The 24,314-nt window shown below is 43.6% G+C and overlaps 1 long non-coding RNA gene across 1 annotated transcript in view; it reads left to right on the top strand.

The window, feature by feature from the left end:
• LOC124805268 overlaps positions 1 to 24,314 on the top strand; it is a 713,999-nt gene that overhangs the window by 240,953 nt on the left and 448,732 nt on the right. The window contains exon 2 of the long non-coding RNA XR_007017425.1: positions 9,651 to 9,726. This is a non-coding gene — a long non-coding RNA (uncharacterized LOC124805268). The remainder of the gene's footprint in view (positions 1 to 9,650; positions 9,727 to 24,314) is intronic.

The following is a 24,314-nucleotide window of genomic DNA, read 5'->3' as shown; positions in this document are numbered from 1 at the left end:
TGGGCAGAGAGAGGGAGGAGGAGGAGATGTGGGCGATACATGCGCTGTATGTGAACATGGTTGAAGATCTGGGTAAAAGAGTAGGACATAATACAGGTGATGTTGCTCCTTCCTACTTCACGCCGTTGCGCTGAAATGTTTACTGCTTACATATCCAAGTATGTCTTACACTTCATGCCAATTTGACGTTCGTTCTAAGCCACCTTAATAGTGTTGCTACTTTAACAGCTAAAATTATAATATGAATAAATTTCTTCAATATACAGTTTAAACTTTCTGCTCAAATGACCTGTATATGACGTTATTACCATTCTGGTGGTATTGTATCCCACGGACATGAAGTAAAGCGTTTTGTTGGCTTCACATTATTTGCGAAGAGACGTTGCGCCTCTGTCCATTATCCAGCTCCAGAGGCGTGTGGGTATTGAAGTGCCTGAAGAGTCTGCGTGGTACTGTGGTGGAGCTTGACGAGTCGGGAGGAGGGGGATGGGACACCCCACCCCTGCTCGCAAAAGAGGATTGGCCGACGTGCTATCGCATGACGGCCCTCCTTGGCCGTAGCTTTCTCATTAAACGCTCAATTAGCATGAGTGAGGCTGATTGAGATATCCTGCACAGAGGGTACATTAGAGCTGTTCTGTAGGCCCCAAGGGTTCGTCTAGTGAGCCGCATGCTTGTGCCAGGCAAGACAGTAAACGTGCATAGGAACAAACAACTGGGTCTTACCAACGGTAGAGCGGACGGGTTTTAAGAGACTTCACACTTGTTTGCTATTATATAATACAACGACAATCGACAATAAATAATAACATTTCATATTATTGTTCTGTTTTTGTCGTAATTTTTGCCTTGTATTCAGGTCTTTTGGTAAAGACTTTCGTCACAACAGCGAATAATTCTGAATACAGAGAAACAGTATTAGCATACAGTTTCTTACGTATTATTAGTAAGAGGCGGGAGTGGTATATACGAAATAAGATTTGTATGGCAAAAGGTAAGGGGGTTTTGTGATTTTTACGTGTTGTACGGGTCCGATTTGCGGGAGTTTTTCGTTGTTTTGTAGGTGAACATGCCTGACAGTTATTTGTGCTGTGTTAGCGATGTCGGGTATTCAGTTTGTTGTCAACTGCCAAGAAGATTACATGTGCTTTGCTATTATCGGCGATTGTTTATTTTGTTTAAAAATTGAGCAAAAATTTGTGTTAAATTTTACCATAGGAATGGAACAAAGTAAAGAAGTTTTAAAAATGTTAAATATTCCTCATGCTAAGCCTTCTATAAGTAAAACACGGCTTGTGGAGTGGTATAAGCGTTTAGAAAAAGGCCGTGAAGACGTTAAAGGCGACGAGCTCCCTTGGATGGCCCAGCGTATCGTCCGGCGATGGAATCGCGGACAAAAACTAATGAACGATTTCCGAAAAACAGTCTGTTGGCAAATCATTTAGCTCTTTACACGAATCTTTTTCCAGACTTTGTGGGTTAAATATGTAAGGGAAAAGCTGTTGAATTTCGAACGAAAACTGCGGCAAAAACAAGCTGGTATGGAGTCGCTAAGTGAACCGCGATGCATAACTACTGACACGCATTGTAACAGATGCTGAAACATTGGTTTACAGGTATGACGTTGAAGCTAAGGCTCAGTCAGTATCGCCAAGACCGAAAAAAAGCTCGGCAAATGCGGTCAAATGGCGTAGTGCGCCATTAAGTTTTTGCCGCAAGGATCAATAAGGAGTACTACTGACATGTTCAAAGTCTTTGCGTGAAGCAGTTAGAAAAAAAGAACATCCGGATTTGTGGCGAAACAGTTCACGGCTTTCGCACTACGATAATGCACTTGCTCAGACTTCATCGCATGTTTGTGAATTTTTGGCGAAAACAGTACTGTAATGAGACCCCAGATAGACGTAGTCCCATGTGACTGTTTACTATTACCAAAAAATAAAGAAACCACAAAGCAATTTCGTCTTATAAGCATAGACGTGATTAAAACCACATCGCTGACAGAACTGATGGCCATCTGGGAGATAGAGTTCTTGAAGTGTCTCTAACGCCGGAAAGAGCACTGACATATGTGTATCATATGTAATTGGGTCTATTTTTGAGGGGACGAGATTGGTGTAGACGGATAATTAACATTCTCCGAACACACATTGTATACAGGGTGGCGCACGAAATGTGTTACCATTTTGTTTTTGAATATAAACTTTATTGTCAATACAATCTGAAAGGAACATATACTACAATGAAGAGCCGTTCATGGAGATTTGTTCTAACTCAGCACATGCTCAATATGTCCACCATTTAGTTTCCTAACTTCCTTCAAACGAACACTGAATTTAGTGATTACCCTACGGCACATGTCTTCCGTAATTTCACTGCAAGCTTGAAGAATAAGTCTTCTGAGCTCCATTAAATCACGTGAACGTTTCGGGAAAATTTTTCCTTTAGGTACCCCCAAAGAAAAAAGTCACATGGATTGAGGTCTGGACTATTGGGGGGACGGGGGGGGGGGGCAATTTTGTCCGTCATTGAAGCGACCTGGAAACCTTAGTGAAATGATCCGCATGTCGAAATGCTCGTGTAAAAACTCCAACACAGTGTTTGCAGTATGTGGCCTTGCTCCATCTTGCATGAACCACTGTGTGTTGAAGGGCAAGGCAGTAGCAAGGCTATGGAATGAAGCTATTGCGAAGCATGCTCAAATAACGCTCGCTGTTCACAGTTTCTTCAAAGAAAAAGGGTACAATAAGTCCGTGACTGGAAATAGCTGCCCACGCTGTAATCCTCGGAGCAAAATGTTGTCGTTCATGAAGCACTTTTGGGTTTTCAGTGGTCCAAAAACGTACATTTTATTTGTTAACCACACCTAAATGAAAATGCGCCTCGTCTAAAAACCAAACGTTGTTGAGAGTTTCTTCCGTATCCTCCGCCCACTGAGCAAACACTGGTCTCTGCTGCTTGTGTTCTTCAGTGAGCTTCTGTGCACATGTCATCTTGTATATATGGAGGTCAGTTTTAAGAATTCGTTGAACGGAGCGTCTGGATATTCCCAGTTGCACTGCTGCCTTTCTACACGATTTCCCGGGACTTCTATGTACAGGAACTCGTACCGCTTCAATATTCTCCGGCGAACAAACAGGTTTAGGCCGAGGTCGCTTCGCTTCCAATACTGTTCCTTCCTGTTCAAATTTATCGTACAACCTGTGGATGGTCTTCTTGCAAGGGACCCATCGTGTGTTAAACTGTTGTCGAAAACGCCTCTGAGTCACAACAAGGCTTTTCGTTTCATGAAAAAGTAACAATTTCCAATCGTTGGTGTGTCGTCAGCCATTGCTGCTTACTAGTCTCCTAGCGGACCACATTGTTATTAAAATGGGACTATATTGTTATTAAAACTTTGAAGTTATAACGTTTAGAATAAAAAAGCCAACTAAACTAACTGACAAAAAAAAGTGTATCACCCAGAAGACAGTCGGATGTCAACTAACTTCATACACGTTCACGCCAATGGTGGAACGTAAATGATTAGTGTTGTATATCCTTACTCAAGGGGCAACTGCCTTGCCGCAGTGGATACACCAGTTCCCGTCAGTTAAGCGCTGTCGGGCGTGGCCAGCACTTGGATGGATGGCAATCCGGGCCGCCATGCGCTGTTGCCATTTTTCGGGGTGCACTCAGCCTCGTGATGCCAATTGAGGAGCTACTCGATCGAATAGTAGCGGCTCCGGTCAAAGAAAACTATCATAACTACCGGGAGAGCGGTGTGCTGACCACACGCTCCTCCTATCCGCATCCTCATCTTAGGATGAAACGGCGGTCGGATGGTCCCGATGGGCCACTTGTCGCCTGAAGACGGAGTGCTCTTTACGCTAGGTGCACCCGAGTGCATTAGGGTTCTTCGTGTTTAGAGTTGTTACCAGGCCTGACAGGGCATATAACGGGCGTAAGTACCGTCAAAGGATGAGTTATTTCTTTTAAGAGCACAGAGATCCAGCGTCCTCCCGTGAGACAGCATTGTCAGTGCGTAACGGAATTTGATAGGGCTCTCGCTATGTGTCTCTATTTGGACGGTTGGGCGAATCGTACAATATTCAGATATGTTGGGCATTCGTGTTTGACAGTCGCCCGATGCTGAGCACCGAGGGAATGTCAAGTCAAGCCATACCCGTCGTCAAGTTACCTGTCGAACACATCTGACCACCAAAAGTAACCGCTTCACATGCGTCTGCCACACGACAACAAATAATGGACTAAATGCAACGTTCTGTCATTCCGCGCCGTTGGTTAGAGACTAGCTGCAGCCGGACTAGGAAATTACCGACCCTTGCGTAGGCTGCTATTAATATGAATGGTTGCGTTTGGAATGGTGCCACTACGGACGGGGCTCGATCGCGATACCTCGCATTCGGACATCACGCATCTTACCGCTAGACCACGGCCACAGGCGAACAAACTCGGCCGAACTGGAGGCAAGACTTCCGCAGGAAGCATACAGTGTTGCCACATCGTGCAGATGGCCCAACTTTGTGAAGAGTGGATTGTTGATGAATAATGTCGCGTTGTGTTGGGCAGAGAATCGCGATTCTGCACTACCTCGGATGACCATCGTCAGCTGGTCTGGCGGCAATCTGAGCAGAGGTCCTCTTATTCCACTCTCTCTGGGAGGGACAGCGATGGTACTCCTGCGGTCATGGTGAGGAGAGCCAGGGCTGGTATTGACTGCGGATAACTCTGACGGCAAAACGGAACGTCACGGACATCCTGGGTCCTCACGTGTTACCTCTCATGCGACGGTAAAGTAGGCCATTTGTCAACAGAACAATGCTCTTCCAGACACGGCACCTGCCCCTAAGAGCTGTCTGATTAATGTTGAGGTATTCCAGTGGCGCAGCGACATCCTAGGATCTACCCGCAATAGAACCAGCGCGGATGTCAACTCTGTCCCAGTGCCAGTATCAACGATATCAAGGGCCACTTACAACAGTTGCGGGCCGTCTTTCCTCATGAGAGTATACAGTAGCCTTATGACACCCTTCCGAACTGAATCACTGCACGCATCGAGTCCAGAATGTGTGTAACACCAAACTAAAAAATGGGGTCAAATGCTAAATTCTTTGTAAATTTCAGTCGATTTTGTAGTCGCTGGAATGACATCACACGCCTTCTCAAGCCGTGAAGCTTCATTTCGTTTCTGCGTCCCCTTCCGGATGCTTCACTTTTTCTGTCTTGCAGTTTATTATCACCGTCAATATACAGCGTGACGATTATTCAACTATATGAAATAAAATCGTCATAACTTCAGAACGGTTTGTGTTAGAGCTTCCAAACTACACGTTGGCCGCGGGGCATGATGGGAATTAGTATGCGCAGGCGCGTTTGGTTTAGCGACGAAGCCCAGCCGGCCGCAATGGGCGAGCGGTTCTAGGCGCTTCAGTCTGGAACCACGCTGCTGCTGCTGCGGTCGTAGGTTCGAATACTGCCTCGGGCATGGATGTGTGTGATGTCCTTAGGTTAGTTAGGCTTAAGTAGTTCTATAGGGGACTGATGGCCTCAGATGTTAAGTCCCATAGTGCTTGAAGCCATTTGAATTTGACAAAGCCTACTTTCATTTGGATGGTTTCGTCTATAAGCACAAAAGGCCTATTTGGGGCACTGAGAATCCTCATTTCCCGATCGAGAATTCTCTTTACCCTCAACGCGTGATTGTGTGGTGTTTTTTGGAAGATGATTTCATCCACATTATACAAAGTGACCCTGATTACGACAAGATGTGGTTCATGCAAGACGGAGTTTGACCCCATCGAAGCAGGAGAGTGGTTGATGTCCTGGAGGAGCACTTTGGGTACCGCATTCTGGCTCTCCTTTTTGTGGGGCTATATTAAATACAAGGTGAACAGCAGCAACTCAAAAACCATTGCTGAGCTGAAAACAGCCATTCAGAAGTTTATCGACAGTATCGATGTTCCGACACTTCAGCGGGTCATGCAGAATTTCGCTATTCGTCTGCGCAACATCATCGCCAATGGTGGCAGCGTATGGAACATATCATAACCTAAATCCGAATATCTGGAATGACGTTTACGTGTTGAATAAAGTGCGTGCACGCCGCAGTTTGTAACTAATTTATGTTTATTTTCATATAGTTCAACAATTGTTATCCTCTATCAATGTCAGTATTTAGCGATAGAAAATTAAGTATCTAGTTTGGTTGCGAATAGACGGACTAAAATCAATATACGAGTAGTATACCGAGTAACGTTTTACCTGGAATTGCATAATCGCTGGAGTGAGAGGTAGATGACCAAATATTTTCGTTATTGGAAAAAGTTTTATCTAAAATTGTCTTTCAAGGATACAGCTTGGCACCTTTTCGCTGCAAACAGGCGATGCCTTTGTAGGTATCAAGCTAAGATGTTACCACATGGGATGGGTCCGAGTTATCTCTGTAGTCGGGCGGGTACTTTTGTTGAGATAACTGAAGGTGAATCGCGTGTGATGCCGGTAAGTCAACATGGTCTGTGTGAGTCGGCTTCTACCTCTACTCACTAAATAAGTGCCGAAGCTGTTTAATAATGTACGATGTAACTGTCCAGGATTGGTGTTGGGAGCAGCGTAACTGAAGATGTAAACCGATGTAATTACTGAAAAGCAAGTTGCATATCACGATCTGGTAATGGCACTGAGCTATGTAATTAGTGAAAATTCTCGGACGGCAGGTTCAGGCCGTACAATAAGCAGAAAAGAGATACCGGAAATTGGTAACAAAGTCACGCCAATGGCTGATCGGTGCCACATCGAAATGTGTCGTCTCTCCCACAAAAGGCTGAAAAATGAAACTGTTAGTACATCGATAGTTAATTTAAATATGTGTACTGTTATTGTAATAAAGTACTCGAACGCATTTTGATTGAGAATTAGCTTAATATATTATAAATTATTCAGAGCTACGTGGGCTGAGGCGCACCGAAGGCCGAATGGCCTAAGCGCTGCTTGACGGGCGTGAGGTAGTCACGCTGTTTACATGGCGAGTTCAAGTTGACAAAAGACACAAGTGAACAGCCAGGTAACTCTTAGCTGCCCTGGAAAGAGGTGAAGGATGCGCCTTCGTTTATTTGTACAGATAACGTACATGCTAACGCCTGGACTCTTTCGTCCGGAATCGTTACACAAAATTTTACACACAACTATTTTCAGAAAGGGGTATCACAACTGCTTGTCAAATCATGGACCAGTATGTTGAACTGAATGTTAAATATTAAACTTCAAATAATGACGCGTCAGAGCATAAGAGAGAGAGAGATATATTTAGAGACAGAGATTCGAGAGTGGAGATCCAGGAACTGGTTATTCGACATAGGACTGGATTGATTTGGGGGAAGAGACCAAACAGCGAGATCATCGGTCTTATTGGATTAGGGAAGGATCGGAAAGGAAGTCGGCCGTGCTCTGTCAAAGGAACCATCCCGGCATTTGCCTGAAAGCCATTTAGGGAAATCACGGGAAACCTAAATCAGGATGGACGGACGCGGGACTGAACCGTCGTCCTCCCGAATGTGAGTCCAGTGTGCTAACCACTGCGCCACCTCGCTGGGTTTATTCGCCTTAGGTGTAGAAAAATAGGGGTAAGCTATAGGGAAAGACGGGTAACATGTATTGTTTTCGCTTGGTTCTTGTACGTATTACGAGTGGAAGACCAAGAACAAATTGGCCAAATGAAAATGGGTGTAAGGCAGGGATTTAGTCTTTCATCCTCACTGTTGAGTATACACATCGAAGAAGCAATGACGGAAATAAAAAAAATAGATTCAAGAATGGGATTAATATTCAGAGTGAAGGGATATGAATGATATGATTCGCTGACGACATTGCTATCCTCAGTAAAAGTGAAGAGGAATTACAGGATCTGCTAAGTAGAATGAACAGACCAATGAGTACAGAATGTAGATTTAGAGTAAATCGAAGAAAGATGAAAGTAATGAGAAGTAGTAGAAAGGAGAAAAGCGAGAAACTTAACATCAGGATTGATCACGAAGTAGATGAAGTTAAGGAATTCTGCTATCTAGGCAGCAAAATAATCCTTGACCGACGGAGCAAGAGGGTCACGAAAAGTAGACTAGCCTGGCAAAAAGTGCATTGCTGCGCTAGAGGTGTCTACTAGTATACGAGGAAGGAATTTCTGAGGATGTACGTTTGGAGCACAGCGTTGCATGGTAGTGATACATGGACTGTGGGAAAACTAGAACAGAAGAGAATCGAAGCTTTTGAGACGTGGTGATACGGAAGAATGTTGAAAACTAAGTGGGCTGATTAGGTAATGAATGAGGAGGTTCTTCGCAGAATGGGAGAGGAAAGGAATAAATGAAAAATGAAGGAGAAGGGACAGGACGATAGGACATCCTCTAAGTCATCAGTGAATAACTTCCACGGTACTATAGGGAACTGTAGAGGGTAAAAACTGTAGAGGAAGACTGAGATTGGGATACATCCTGCAAATAATTGAGGACGTAGGTTGCAAGTGCCGCTTTGAGTTGAAAAGGTTGGCACAGGAGAGGAATCCATGGTGCGCCACATCAAATCAGTCAGAAAACTGATGACTCAAAGATGAAAAAGTTGTATTAGTGTAACGTGAAAATCACGTTGAGGCTTGTACGACTCTGTTAGGCTCAGATAGTTAGGCCGTCTAGAAGCTCGTAAGACCAGTACTCCGAAGAATCCACGCTCCAAAAATCTGACATTTTAAGGCGCAGCTTTGGTCAGAAACAGTCTGAAAACTTGAAGGGTGTTGTTTCTGCTGCGAAACAATTGTTAAGAAAAAACTTCGACACTTTGCACTATTTCCGAATTAGTTAGCACTGAAGTTAGTCATCAGGCCTTTACACGCGCAAATTCAGGGGGCCCACCAGATACAGAATGTGTCAATTGTTCTCATGTCGTAGATGATAGCGCACGAGACTGCTCAGCCTGAGGCCCGCGTTCGATACTTAGCAGCGTCCCAGGTCCACTTTTTGTGCCACTCTCTTGTTCGGTTTTACGAAATCAAACGGTGAACACGTTTGGCGACACTGATTCTGAAGGGTCTCTTGAACTGTCACATTCTTCACTAACATTAAGTCACTACCTTCAATTTCGAAGGTAACTAAAGCTCACGACCCTTACAGCGCATATTTAAAGCAAACCTGATTTGCATCCTCATATCGGTGCTTCTAGCGCCACTGGTAAGTGACTGTTGCGGTATTTGAATGGGCGTCATCTATCATGTGTATAAACAAGCTAACCAGTTTTCGTTCATCACACACAGCTCCTTCTTGGTGCTGGGATTTCCTTTTTCGTCAGTGTGTAGGCACCAGCCCAAGGACTCGAAAGCAGAATAATTAGACAATATACACCAAACTGTAGTCGTTAACGCAGATACTAGAATCCTTACTAATATTTTCGTATTACGTACTTACATTTTCCAGCCTTTCGCGAATGACATAATTCTGCACGTGTTTCTTTATGTATCTGAAATTCTATGTTAGAACTCGAAGTAACAACACGACTGATGAAATCTCTTTCATGAGATAACAATAGATTACTACCAATAGGCATGTATTATAGCCCACTCACATATTTTTACATTCAGATTGTTTGACGATTTTTTTCTTTTTCAGGCATTCCCCGTCTGTTATTCCAACTGTCGTCGTCCAGCATAGAAGAATAAGTGACTACAGTTCTGTGCAGCATAAGGTACAGTTTGTCTTCTGTTTATTCACTTGGTTCACTGGAATCGGAAGTTCCACATTTACACTCGGAAGCAATTGAATTATATACAGGTATCTTCCTAGCAGTGTAATGCTGTTCGTTAACTTAAGTGGGTAAAATTACGAATCCAGAGATCCAGAGTTCAAGTCTTAGTTGGTCCTAGGTGTTTTTAAGTCACTTATTACTTTTTCTACTTTGGAAATGATTAGTGTGTATAAAAATGCAAAGCTGTACTGTAGTTCTCTGTCCACATTGATCTATAGGCCCCCTGTTATCTTGATGGGTAAGTCAGTTCATGTGTCGGAGAAAGGCAGTGGCAGATCACCCTCAGTAGCACCATTGCCGTTAAAGCACTGAGATATTCAAACTTAATTTCGAGTTGACGAGAGCTCAATAACACACTTAGTGTGAAAGGAAAAAATAAACGTTTTCATCTTCATAGATTCCCCATTCAATGTTCTGCACATATAAATATAGCTTTTGGTATGATACTTTCTCTGCATTAGTATCGCTTTTGCTTTTTTTGCTTGAGTTTTCTCTGCTGTAAATGAATTATGTTCTTTGTTCTTTTTTCTTTATTATGGGACTTGCAGCATGTATTACGTCACAGTAGGAAATTATGCAGATAATTAGTAGACTGTACGTTTCAGATATATATACAGTACAGGGTGTTACAAAAAGGTACGGCCAAACTTTCAGGAAACATTCCTCACAAACAAATAAAGAAAAGATGTTATGTGGACATGTGTCCAAAAACGCTTAATTTCCATGATAGAGCTCATTTCAGTTTCGTCAGGATGTACTGTACTTCCTCGATTCACCGCCAGTTGGCCCAATTGAAGGAAGGTAATGTTGACTTCGGTGCATGTGTTGACATGCGACTCATTGCTCTACAGTACTAGCATCAAGCACATCAGTACGTAGCATCAACAGGTTAGTGTTCATCGCGAACGTGGTTTTGTAGCCAGTGCAATGTTTACAAATGCGGAGTTGGCAGATGCCCATTTGATGTATGGATTAGCACGGGACAATAGCCGTGGCGCGGTACGTTTGTATCGAGACAGATTTCCAGAACGAAGGTGTCCCGACAGGAAGACATTCGAAGCAAGTGATCGGCGTCTTAGGGAGCACGGAACATTCGAGCCTATGACTCGCGACTGGGGAAGACCTAGAACGACGAGGACACCTGCAATGGAAGAGGCAATTCTTCGTGTAGTTGACGATAACCCTAAAGTCAGCGTCAGAGAAGTTGCTGCTGTACAAGGTAACGTTGACCACGTCACTGTATGGAGAGTGCTACGGGAGAACCAGTTGTTTCCGTACCATGTACAGCGTGTGCAGGCACTATCAGCAGCTGATTGGCCTCCACGGGTAAACGTCTGCGAATGGTTCATCCAACAATGTGTCCATCCTCATTTCAGTGCAGATGTTCTCTTTACGGATGAGGCTTCATTCCAACGTGATCAAATTGTAAATTTTCACAATCAGCATGTGTGGGCTGACGAGAATCCGCACGCAGTTGTGCAGTCACGTCATCAACACAGATTTTCTGTGAACGTTTGGGCAGGCATTGTTGGTGATGTCTTGATTGGGCCCCATGTTCTTCCACCCACGCTCACTGGAGAACGTTATCATGATTTCAAACGGGATACTCTACCTGTGCTGCTACAATATGTGCCTTTACAAGTACGACACAGCGATGGAGCTCCTGAACATTTCAGTCGAAGTGTTCGTACACTTCTCAACCACAGATTCGGTGACCGATGGATTGGTAGAGGCGGACCAATTCCATGGCCTCTACGCTCGCCTGACCTCAACCCTCTTGACTTTCATTTATGGGGGCATTTGAAATCTCTTGTCTACGCAACCCCGGTACCAAATGTAGAGACTCTTCGTGTTCGTATTGTGGACGGCTGTAATACAATACGCCAGTCTCCAGGGCTGCATCAGCGCATCAGGGATTCCATGCGACGGAGTGTGGATGCATGTATCCCCGCTAACGGAGGAGATTTTGAACATTTCCTGTAACAAAGTGTTTGAAGTCACGTTGCTACGTTCTGTTGCTGTGTGTTTCCATTCCATGATTAATGAGATTTGAAGAGAAATAATAAAATGAGCTCTAACATGGAAAGTAAGCGTTTCTGGACACATGTCCACATAACGTATTTTCTTTCTTTGTGTGTGAGGAATGTTTCCTGAAAGTTTGGCCGTACCTTTTTGTAACACCCTGTATATATAGGGTGAGTCACCTAACATTACCGCTGGATGTATTTCGTAAACCACATCAAATACTGACGAATCGATTCCACAGACCGAACGTGAGGAGAGGGGCTAGTGTAATTGGTTAATACAAACCATAAAAAAATGCACGGAAGTATGTTTTTTAACACAAACCTACGTTTTTTTAAATGGAACCCCATTAGTTTTGTTAGCACATCTGAACATATAAACAAATACGTAATCAGTGCCGTTTGTTGCATCGTAAAATGTTAATTGCATCCGGAGATATTGTAACCTAAAGTTGACGCTTGAGTACCACTCCTCCGCTGTTCGATCGTGTGTATCGGAGAGCTCCGAATTACGTGGGGATCCAAAGGGAACGGTGATGGACCTTAGGTGCGGAAGAGACTGGAACAGCACATTACGTCCACATGCTAACACCTTTTTATTGGTCTTTTTCACTGACGCACATGTACATTACCATGAGGGGTGAGGTACACGTCCACACACGTGGTTTCCGTTTTCAATTACGGAGTGGAATAGATCGTGTTCCGACATGTCAGGCCAATAGATGTTCAATATGGTGGCCATCATTTGCTGCACACAATTGTTATCTCTGGCGTAATGAATGTCGTACACGCCGCAGTACATCTGGTGTAATGTCGCCGCAGGCTGCCACAATATGTTGTTTCATATCCTCTGGGGTTAGAGGCACATCACGGTACACATTCTCCTTTAACGTACCCCACAGAAAGAAGTCCAGAGGTGTAAGATCAGGAGAACGGGCTGGCCAGTTTATGCGTCCTCCACGTCCTATGAAACGCCCGTCGAACATCCTGTCAAGGGTCAGCCTAGTGTTAATTGCGGAATGTGCAGGTGCACCATCATGCTGATACCACATACGTCGACGCGTTTCCAGTGGGACATTTTCGAGCAACGTTGGCAGATCATTCTGTAGAACGGCGATGTATGTTGCAGCTGTTTGGGCCCCTGCAATGAAGTGAGGACCAATGAGGTGGTCGCCAATGATTCCGCACCATACTTTTACAGTCCACGGTCGCTGTCGCTCTACCTGTCTGAGCCAGCGAGGATTGTCCACGGACCAGTAATGCATGTTCCGTAGATTCACTGCCCCGTGGTTTGTGAAACCCGCTTCATCGGTAAACAGGTAGAACTGCAACGCATTCTCTGTTAATGCCCATTGACAGAATTGCACTCGATGATTTAAGTCATCACCATGTAATTGCTGATGTAGCGACACATGAAACGGGTGAAAGCGGTGACGATGCAGTATGTGCATGACACTACTTTGACTCAGTCCACCGGCTCTCGCAATGTTCCGTGTACTCATGTGTGGGTTCATGTCAACAGCAGCTAACACACCAACTGCACCCGCTTCTCCTGTGACGGGCCTGTTACGGACCCGTTTGCGTGCTACGACCATACCTGTTGCATACAGTTGGCGGTAGATGTTTTGCAATGTGCGGCACATTGGATGCTCTCTGTCCGGGTACCGTTCTGCATACACCCTGCAGGCTTCAGCTGCATTTCGTCGACACTCGCCATAGATGAGTATCATCTCTGCCTTTTCAGAGTTCGAATACACCATGGTCACAGTTCCTACAACACTACACTATCACAGACGTCTGGTAACACGGTGTATTACAGTTGGTCTGCGTGCGGAGACGAATGCAGAATAACAATAGCAGTAAGCGCTACATGCGGACACTGCGACAGCTAGACCAAACCACAACAATGCACTGCAGCCACACTCGTAAACACGGTCGTCATCGTAAACATGTCCCTGCAGATGCTGCTCGCCGACCGTGGCCCGTGTTTGTTACAACACGCAACTGAACGTCTGAGGTTTCAAGCGTCAACTTCAGGTTACAATATCTCCGGATGTAATTAACATTTTACAATGCAACAAACGGCACTGATTACGTATTTGTTTATATGTTCAGATGTGCTAACAAAACTAACGTGGTTCAATTTAAAATAACGTAGGTTTGTGTTAAAAAACATACTTCCGTGCATTTTTGTATGGTTTGTATTAAAGAATTACACTAGCCCCTCTCCTCAAGTTCGGTCTGTGGAATCGGTTCGTCAGTATTTGATGTGGTTTACGAAATATATCCAGCGGTAACGTTAGGTGACTCACCCTGTATATATATATATATATATATATATATGTGTGTGTGTGTGTGTGTGTGTGTGTGTCTGCGCAACATCAAATCATCGAACAACAGTACAACATTACCGAACAATATTAAATCGATCGAATACGGACGGCAGTAACAGCTTACTCAAAGATGATAAATGTCCATTTACAATGTCAGAACATATACTGATGAGGGCAATAAAGCCGTAATAAGCTTACACACTAAAATAAATTTCTCTAGCCGCGTAGTGTCTAATTCTTTGCATGAATTATCTTCGTTCTACCTTTTATCGGGGCTAAATTCACTGACTACTTCTATCTACGAAATTGCTTTCCCACGAGGAACAATTGCCCTTTGTTACAGACTACTAAACACCAACGTTGGATGTGGGCGCCGAAATAAATATTACATTCGGTGCTACAGGTACTCTGGGCTTTTACCATTGTCTTTCTTTACATTATTAGTATTGATTTCACGCAAAGTCTACTTGATCAGATATAATAATGTGACATAATGATGAAAACATATCTACCAAAATCCTCTGAGTACGGGTAGTTTTATCAGGTTAGAAATTGGAGTCGGACGATGTGCAATTGTTTTATCAGAGTCGGACATGTGAGTAACAATAGAAGTGTGCAGCATTATCAGTTTCTTCATATATGCAAAGTAACTAGTTTCCTCACACATTGCTCGTAAAAGAAGAAGTAACGTGTACAAAATATAAATTACTGTGCTTTACAAAAAACGTGAAGCATCCACGAAACATGGTTGGATGCCGATGTAACTTCGTCTACATACAAAACATCGGAGAATATGTAAATGATTAGAACTGCATTTCTCTGGGACAGGTAGATTACTGTACTTCAGTTGTTCGTGTTAAGTGTTATCACCAAGTCTCGTATGGTATACGGGGTGGGGGGAGGGGGTGAAGAACGCCAGGTGCTGAGTGATCGCTGTGAAGGACCGGGGATGCCGCGTACTCATGTGAGACAACGTAATCAGCACCTGGCAGTTTGAAAGGAATTTCACTGTGGGTCTGCATTTGGCCGGCTGGCTGAATCGTACAACATACGGATTTAAGGAGCAGTGATTGTGGCCCGATGTCGGACTGTGTGGGAACGTCATGGCAGCCTTACTCATGGTCAAGGACTCTCTGCAACATAGAGTTGATCTTGGCGTCATGGTGTGGGGAGCCATTTGGTATGATTTAGGTCCCAGCTGGTAGTGTTTGACGGAACAGTGACGGCACAACGATAGGTCGCAGGCATGCTGCTTCCTCGTTTGTTACCTCTCCTGCGACAGTATAGCGGTGCCATTTCTCAACAGGACAATGCTTCCTATGGCACGTATCTCTATGAACGGTATGTGTGATGAGGTACACCCGTGGCCAGCAGGATTCCAAGATCTGTGCCCTGCGACAGTATAGCGGTGCAATTTTTCGACAGGACAATGCTTCCTATGGCACGTATCTCTACGAACGTTATGTGTGATGAGGTACACCCGTGGCCAGCAGGATTCCAAGATCTGTGCCCGTTAGGACATGTGTGGCACCAGTTCTGAAGTCAACTGCGTAGGATATCAAGGAACGGTTTGGGGTTGCGTTGTTTGGGGGAGGAGGCCAGACAGCTAGGTCATCGGTCTCATCGGAATAGGGAAGGATGGGGAAGAAAGTCGGCCGTGCCCTTTCAGAGGAACCATCCCGGCATTTGCCTGGAGCGATTTAGGGAAATCAAGGAAAAACTAAATCAGGATGACCGGACGCGGTATCAAGGACCATTACAACAGTTGCTAACCATCTTGCTTCAGGAGAGGATACAACGACTTTATGGTGCTCTTCCTAACTGAATCAGTGTAAGCATCCGGTCCAGAGTGGATGAAACATCACACTGATAGTGGGCTCATACTGTCAAGTTATTTGTAAATTCATCTCAGTAATCCCCGAAGTAACGTGACGTACGCTTCCAACCCCTTAAGTTTCATATCTTTTCTTTTCTGGGTGATTTATTTATCAGGGTAAGACGGAGTTACGCAGATCAGGCATTGTCATTAATAACAGTTACTGAAGCAGGACACCAAGAGCAGCAGAAAACATCAGTTGCTTTCGTTGACGTAAGTGAGGCATATGATACGGCTTGGAGGCGTGGGTGTCTTTATAAATTATTACAACTTACTCCATGCAGACGATCAACATAAGTAGTTGACAACATATTAGTTGGAAGGACATTTGCTATAACAGCAGCAAACGACACTAGCTGCCCAAAAGTAATGAATAATGGCTTACCGCAGTGATTTGTCCTCGCATCTCTCTTGTTTACGCCATATGATATTCCTCCTATACAGTGGCTATGTGGATGGGTAGGCAATAGCCACCCAACACAAAACGTTCGTAACACCTGGAGAAATCCCTACCTCTGTTCTAGATATCTTTAGCCTATATTTCCACAAATGGAGGTTACAGTCTAACTCACACACAACAGAAGTTACATTTTGGAAAAATAATTTTGGGTATTGGCTGCGTCATTGTGAACTACTGAAAGAGCTAAACTATTTTATCCGAAATGACACCGGCCGCGGAAGCCTTATGAACTTATATCGGAAGTTGGATGTTTCCATCTGCCTATTAATTGGCGTACAGAGCATTAATGTTGATTTTGAGGGAGACAAACTTTTTCATAATATACACTGGGAGTACCTTAGGATCGCGTTATACAGAATACTTTCTCTTAAGGAGCACTTTTAATTATTTTGTAGAATTTTTAGTCCGGTAGTTCTGTGGTTTGAAACGGCAAGTCGCATACTGTGACGTCACGCACAGTAGTGCTGTTCAATGTACTGCACAATACAAGAGTTTCACTGCAGAGCTTATCTACTACAAAGTTTTGTTTTCTGATTATTTTGGTAATTATTCAAATAGATTTTCACAGTTTTTGACTGATTCGGCGACTCTTATCGTCTGATAGTGTTTACGTGATTACACCATCGTTCGGGCGTACAACACAAACACAGACGAAGTTAAAGAGTAGGAAACCAGGTCGGTTGAAGCTTTCGTTCACAACATGAAAACAAACAAGTTACTTTTTAACACAAGTCACAATCTGCACGATGAGTGTGCTGTACACACTCCCGTCTCCTAAGATAATAACAGTCGTGTTCACACGCTCACGCTTCCCATCGCATTCGAGTGCCCTCCATATCACCAGGTACTTACCCCGAAAATGTCTGGACTATGTGGAACTGCGGATGAGACGTATCAGTCTATATACCCTCAATTTGGTAGGTTGCGGTATCTAACAATCAATTAGTGGCTTCAGCCGAACGTGACGTGCCTGAAGCATCTTCTGGACGCTCGTCCTCGCCGAATCGAGGTCATCCTCAAGTCTACGGGCGGTGTTACACGGTACTAGCGTGACGTCTTCTGGGGCTGACAAGTTTTTTGTTCAGTGTTCTTCAGCAAAAGCCGACCGCCCAGGATAATGAGCTGTATTGACTGGGAAGTAGGACCTACCTAGTAGACGAGCGTTACGGAGTGTCCGGGGAGAAAGGCGAAGTGTTCCGGACGATGCGGGCGGGCGTCCATTGTTCGCGCCGGCCCGGAGACTTGTCTCAGTCTGTTTCCAGGGCCGTTAGGCGGTGCCGGGTCGCCGCAGATGCCGCCTGGCCACCGTGGGGTCATTAAGGTCGCTGGCGCTCAACAGTCCTAAGGAAGAAGGTCGACCGTGGCGCCAGAGCACGTTATATGCTCAATTTACACACTAGAATATGATGGCTGCCATCTGCAGACAATGCTGACGTTAATTACCTCCTCTTACTGAGGTCAGACGCTTTTGCTGCCGTTTTTAGGGTTACGTTCCTCAACCAATAAAACAGAGCCTTTATAGGATCACTCTGTTTCCTTCTTTCCTCCGACTGTTAAGGGGGGTAGGACGTCAAACAGGACTACTTGGAGCAGGAGAGGCACCACAGAACAATTTAATTTCCAGTGCCTATACTTTTACAAATAAATTCATAAAACTTTGTCAGCATGATAGCAAGGATTCAGGATTCACACTCATAGCAGTGGAAGTTCAAAAACATAACAAAATAAATGTGAAATTTCATAATTTTTTCAGTTACTATTGGCTGCATTTGTTACTATAGGTACACTTTTCTTCATAAGTAAGAGAGACTGTTCGCTGAATTTTGCACAGCATACAAACCATACTTAGAGGTGTCTGAAACTCTAGAATCAATTTAATTTATGAAAAAATGAATGAGCTGTTACATTTTAAACTTTATGTTTAGAAAAAAATCAAATTTTGTAGCTAATTATCTCAATTTGTAGCACAGTTTTTAATAGATTTGGATAATTCTATAGTTTCATACACCTGTAAGTATACTTTGTATGCTGTGCAAAATTCATCGAGGAATCTCTCTTGCTTGTGAAGAAAAATGTGCCTATAGCAACAAATGCAGCCAATAGTAAGCGAAAAAATGATGAAATTTCACACGTAAAAAAATTTATTTTGTTATGTTTTTGAACTTCCACTGCTATGATTGTGAATCCCGAATCCTTCCTGGTCATGCTGACAAAGTTTTATGAATTTGTTTGTAAAAGTATAGACAGTAGAAATTAAAATGTCCTGTGGTGCCTCTCCTGCTCCAAGTCGGCCCGTTTGACGTCCTACCTCCCCCCCCCCCCCCCCTTAAGACATCTTTTCTCAGGAAAGGGTTGAGGAATCAAGTTGAAATTTGTCTCACATGCTAAAGTATACGGTCCCATGTCAGCGATAAAATTTTAAGCTTGTAAGTTAAAGCAGACAAAAGATACGCTATTTACGTCACTTATTTCGATACAACCTCACTCATCAAAACTTATAAAGGTACTTCCCGTTGATCTAGAATCATAACATTCGGCAAGAGGTTTCACAGAAAAGTAAAGGGAAAAATCGTAATTGTTAATTTATAATTATACGATTTTTTTGCCATTTGCTGTCCATCTGTCTCTACTCCACCTGCACATGCCCCACACCATTACAAGGCCTCCTTTGTAATTATACAATTTTTTTAGCATTTGCTGTCCATCTGTCTCCACTCCACTTGCACATGCCCCACACCATAACAGAGCCTCCACCAGCTTGAACAGTCCCCTGCTGATATGCAGGGTCCATGGGTTCATGAGGTTGCCTTCATACCCGTACACGACCATTCGCTCGATGCAAACTGAAACGAACTCATCCGACTAGGCGACATGTTTCCAGTCATCAAGAGTCCAATGTCGGTGCTGACGAGCCCAGGTGAGCCGTAACGCTTTGCGTCGTACAGTCATCAAGGGTACACGAATGGGCCTTCGGCTCCGAAACCCTGTATCGATGATGTTTTGTTGAATGGTTAGCACGCTGACACTTTTTGATGGCGCAGCATTGAAATCTGCAGCAGTTTTCGGAAGGGTTGCACTTCTGCCACGCTGAACAGTTCTCTTCAGTCATCGTTGGTCCCGTTTTTGCAGGATGTTTTTCCGGCCACAGCGACGTCGATTTGATGTTTTACCGGATTCCTGACATTCACAGTACACTCGTGAAATGGTCGTACGGGATAATTCCCACTTCATCTCGGAGATGCTGTGTGCCATCGCTCGTGCCCGACTATAACACAACGATCAAACTCACTTAAATCTTCATAGCCTGTCATGGTAGCATCAGTAACCGATCTAATAACTGCGCCAGACACATGTTGTCTCGTTTAGGCGTTTCCGACCGCAGCGCCGTATTGTGCATGTTTACATCTCTCTGTATTTGAATACGCATCCCTATATCGGTTTCTTTGGCTCTTCAGTGTATGGCATTCCACAGAATATTTTACGTAAATAGTGCTGAACAATTTCGATGTCGTAAAATAACGGCATCACGAAACCAACAAAAGCTTCTGTAACGTGCATTTCAATACGAACAACCACTTGCGGTCAAGCGACCATCTTCAAGCTACGGATACCATTGCACTAGGTTATTTGGTATCCAATATATAGTTATGATCAGTTGCAGCACCTTTAAATGTGATCCGCCAAATTAGAGACCCGTATCACCGACATCAATTTGCAGTAACGTTTCTGAACGGTGTTTGAACGTCATTAAATGCCAGGAAGAGTGAGTGCTGTCGACAGGGCATCCCAAGTTGATTCCATATCTATAGATTTCGAGAAGGCTTTTGCCATCTTTGCTCACAACCAGCAGTTTCTAATCAAACTGCATATCTATCGAGCATCGCTTCAGTTGTGCGAGTTGATTCGTGACTTGCTGTCAGAAAGGGCATAGGTCGTGGTAACTGACGGGAATTTGAGTGTAACAGGAGTGGTATGTGGCATTTTCCAAGGACGTGTTATACCCCACTGCTGTTCCTAATCTGTAAAATAGGTGTAAAAGATGTGAGCAGCACTTTCAGATTGTTTGCAGATAATGCTGTCGTTTACCTTCTAGTAAAGTCATCACATATCAAACCCGTTTGCAAAATGATTTAGAAAAGATATCTGTTTGATGTGAAAAGTGGTGATTACCCTAAATAATGGAGCTTGTGAGGTCTTCCACTTGAGTAACTACAAAAAAAAATTCTTTAATTTTCGGTTCCACCATACATCACACGAATTTAAAGGTTGGTGATTCAACTAAATACCTAGGGATTGCGATTACGAAAAACTTAAATTGGAATTATGACATACGAAATGTTGTGCGTGCCACTAGCAGAGCAACAAATCAAGTACAGACACTGCCTACGCTACGCTTGTCCGTCCTTTTCTGAAGTACTGCTGCACGGTATGCGGCCCTACCAGGTAGGAATGACGCATTATATCGAAAAATTTCAAAGAGGGGCAGCACGCTTCGTATTAACGCGAAATAGGGGAGAGAGCGTCAGGGATACGATAAGCACGTTTTGTTGTTTCCTGCCGACTCGTCAAATATGGGTGCCTAGGAAACCTGCTGTATCGAATCGCTAAATGACAATTCAAGCAAATCGTATTAATGAAGTCTATTACAAAAGGAAGTGATTAAATGGTTCAAATGGCTCTGAGCACTATGGGACTTAACTTCTGAGGTCATCAGTCCCCTAGAACTTAGAACTACTTAAACCTAACTTACCTAAGGATATCACACACATCCATGCCCGAGGCAGGATTCGAACCTGCGACTGTAGAAATGATTACAATACATAACTTTGTGAAATACATATGTGTCGCTCGCAAAGGGCGACAGACGAAATAAGAAATCTCTTCAGTATAGACAATGCTACAATGTACAAGCGCCATGACTGGTCTTGCTGCATTTCTTGAACTCGCAGCTGTAGAAATTGTAGAACCCGCAGAACTGGGCCGCGGCCAGGTGGCGCGGCGCTTATGTCCTCTTCATGTAGAGGTTGCTGCTGTCGCGTTGTCGTCCTGGAGAGGGGTCGGTCAGCGTGCGATCGGCTGACGTCGCCTCACACCCCTCTCTGCTCTAATGTTCCCGCCTTGTGTGCTGGTGCTTGACTTTACGCCGGAACACGTTTGGTGTTTTAATCATTACAACAAAAGCGGTATTCGTTGCGAAAAGATCTTTTGATAAAATTTCAGTTACTAACTTTCTTCTCCGAATGCGAAAGTATTTTGTTGGCTCCCACCTACATTGGGAAAAATAACCATCTTAATGAAGTAAGAGAAACTCGAGTTAGCACGGCAAGATTTAGGCGCTCATTTTCCCCATAAGCTATTCGAGTGTGGAACGATCGAGAAATAATTTATAAGTGGTTCTGTGAACCCTCTGCAATCACTTGGGTGTGAATTGCAGAGTAGTAATGTATATGGAGATTGTCTTAAATAATCTGTTTTACTTGCAAGATTAGTGTCTGTTCGATGCTTTTAGTTTTAATTTCCAAGTTATTCCATTCTGTCGTCTTTTCTGCGACCGTGTTTGGCGATGTTGCCTACAGGAAGGTGGCAACAGCAGAAGACCGTAGCGAAACATGACCGTCTAAAGCGTTTTTGATATGCAGTCAGCTTGCAGTTTCCAAGGAACTTCCTAACGACTCTTTAGCACTATAGCCTTTTCTCTTCATATCGCTACACGTTGTGACTCTCATGCACTGTCTTTAGCTGTGACTCATTGTTTCAGTTCTCCAAGGGTAAACGTTTTGTCTTGTTTTACGTTTCATGAAATGCGCAACTTTTCATAGCACACACGTCAAGAGTTAGCTGGCAGTTACTGAATTCTGCCAATACTGCGTGATCTACGACTAAATACAACCTAATACTTACCATTACATACTTAGTGACAAGTCGTGGCTTTTTAAAACTTGCATGGGACAAACCAGATATTTCTTCACTGAACACAAGTGACTATATGAAGGGCTTATTTCAATAGTGGTACAAGTCCACTTTTGTTCATTCTGAGATACGGAGTCCTAAAGTTAAATGAGCGTTGAAAAATCATCAGTTGAGATACCAGAAATATTCAAACATATAGCATCTTGCTAGAGATGAACCTTTCTTTCTGTTTGTTTGGACCACTAATGTCAGAAGCATTATTGACAGAAAAATGGAGGTAATGGACTTGTACCACTATTGAAATAAGCCCTTCATATATCGAGGGTAAAGTGCAGCGTACACCCTGTCAAGAAATTTTCAGTCCATTCGCAAACCTGGCGCCAAATTCCTTAGCATGCATGAAGTGCGTAAATTCAAAATAATGGTTCTGAAATATTTTTTTCTGCGTAGTTTTCTTCCGGACAACCCTCGTATGCACGGCATACGATGAAGTCTCTGAATCCCTTTACTGAGTGCTCGCTGTTTAAAATCAGGCTATGCTATAACTTAGACACATTTTCCGTTACAGGATGTAGAAAACTGAGTAAGAATTAATGTACCTTTAGTTCGGCATTCCGTCTCAAAATTAATTTCTTGGATAGTTTTGGAATCTTAATTCTAACTACCACAATATTAGTGTCGCAACCTAGTCGTCTTCGTTAGTGTTTAGATTTTTAGAGCGCTTATTTATTTAATCGTATGGCTAAGGCCCCCCGTCGGGCAGGCCGTTCGCCGGGTGCCGGTATTTCAATTTGACGCCACTTCGGCGAACTGCAGTCGATGAGGATGATAGGACGATGATGAGGACAGCACAACACCGAGTCCCTGGGCGAAGAAAATTCTCCGACCTAGCCGGCAATCGAACCCGGTCCCAGAGGATTAACAATCCGTCACGCTGACCATTCAGCTACCGGGGGCGGACGTTAGAATGCTAAACGGCATTGTCATCAGTGCCCTTAGTGGTCTTTGAATATAGCCGTCACATACATAGTAGATTTCCTCATTATCATTAATTTTCGTGTCTTACTCTACATTTGTGTAGGACACCAACAGCATTAATTCGCTTAAGCTGTCACTGTAGATTTTCCCCATGGTAATTTAGTCCATCACATTATAACTTTCATATTACGCAAGTATTTATTTATAATTTAACTGCAAAGTCTCTTTTCTGTCGTCAGGTGAAGTACCATATAGCTACAATCTCTTGTTAGCTGTCTTGTAAGTATTCTGCTGTTGAAATCGCAGTCGCAATAGGAACATTAGGAAGACGTGACACCAAAATTTGTGCGACGGATAGTAGTGAAACTGGTCTGCAAATTTAGTTCTTGTAATTTATATAATACACAAGCAGCTTCATTCAAACAGTGTGACAACTTGAGAGACGAGAAAGTGGATTTGATGTGCGTCGCATTTGCTGAATTGATAAAGAGTCATTGCGTGGGAGTCTGCTCACTATGCGTGCAAAAATCGAACTGCACATCTAAAAGCATTTCTGAACTATTTACTGTTTTGTGCAGATGGTGCTCCATTGTTGGTTCGTATTTGAAGATAGTAATATTTAACAACCAACAAACGCGGCCGATAAAATAACCTTTTAATCACCATCAGTTTTTATCAATAACTTAAAACCATTTACATCGGCCTGTGAGGTATCGCTGTAAGTGTGACGTCAATAGTAAAATGCATTAATACAGTAAACAGTAAAACGCATAAGAATATTGTATTAACGAATTTTTCTGGTAATACTTAGCTTTGCGAGGATAGCTGCACGGTGCGCTAGCTGCCAAAGGCACTAAAAAGAAGAACGTCGTTCTGTTTTTGAAAGAGAGACGCTGGTGCGTGTAAGACGAAGAGGAAGCCTGAATCAAAGCAGAGAGAAGTAGATA

This window comes from Schistocerca piceifrons, chromosome 7 (assembly GCF_021461385.2).
Source record: "Schistocerca piceifrons isolate TAMUIC-IGC-003096 chromosome 7, iqSchPice1.1, whole genome shotgun sequence".
In the NCBI taxonomy this organism is placed as follows: domain Eukaryota; kingdom Metazoa; phylum Arthropoda; class Insecta; order Orthoptera; family Acrididae; genus Schistocerca; species Schistocerca piceifrons.
The sequence above is the reverse complement of the archived record's forward strand: the minus strand, read 5'-3'. Positions and strand labels throughout refer to the sequence as shown.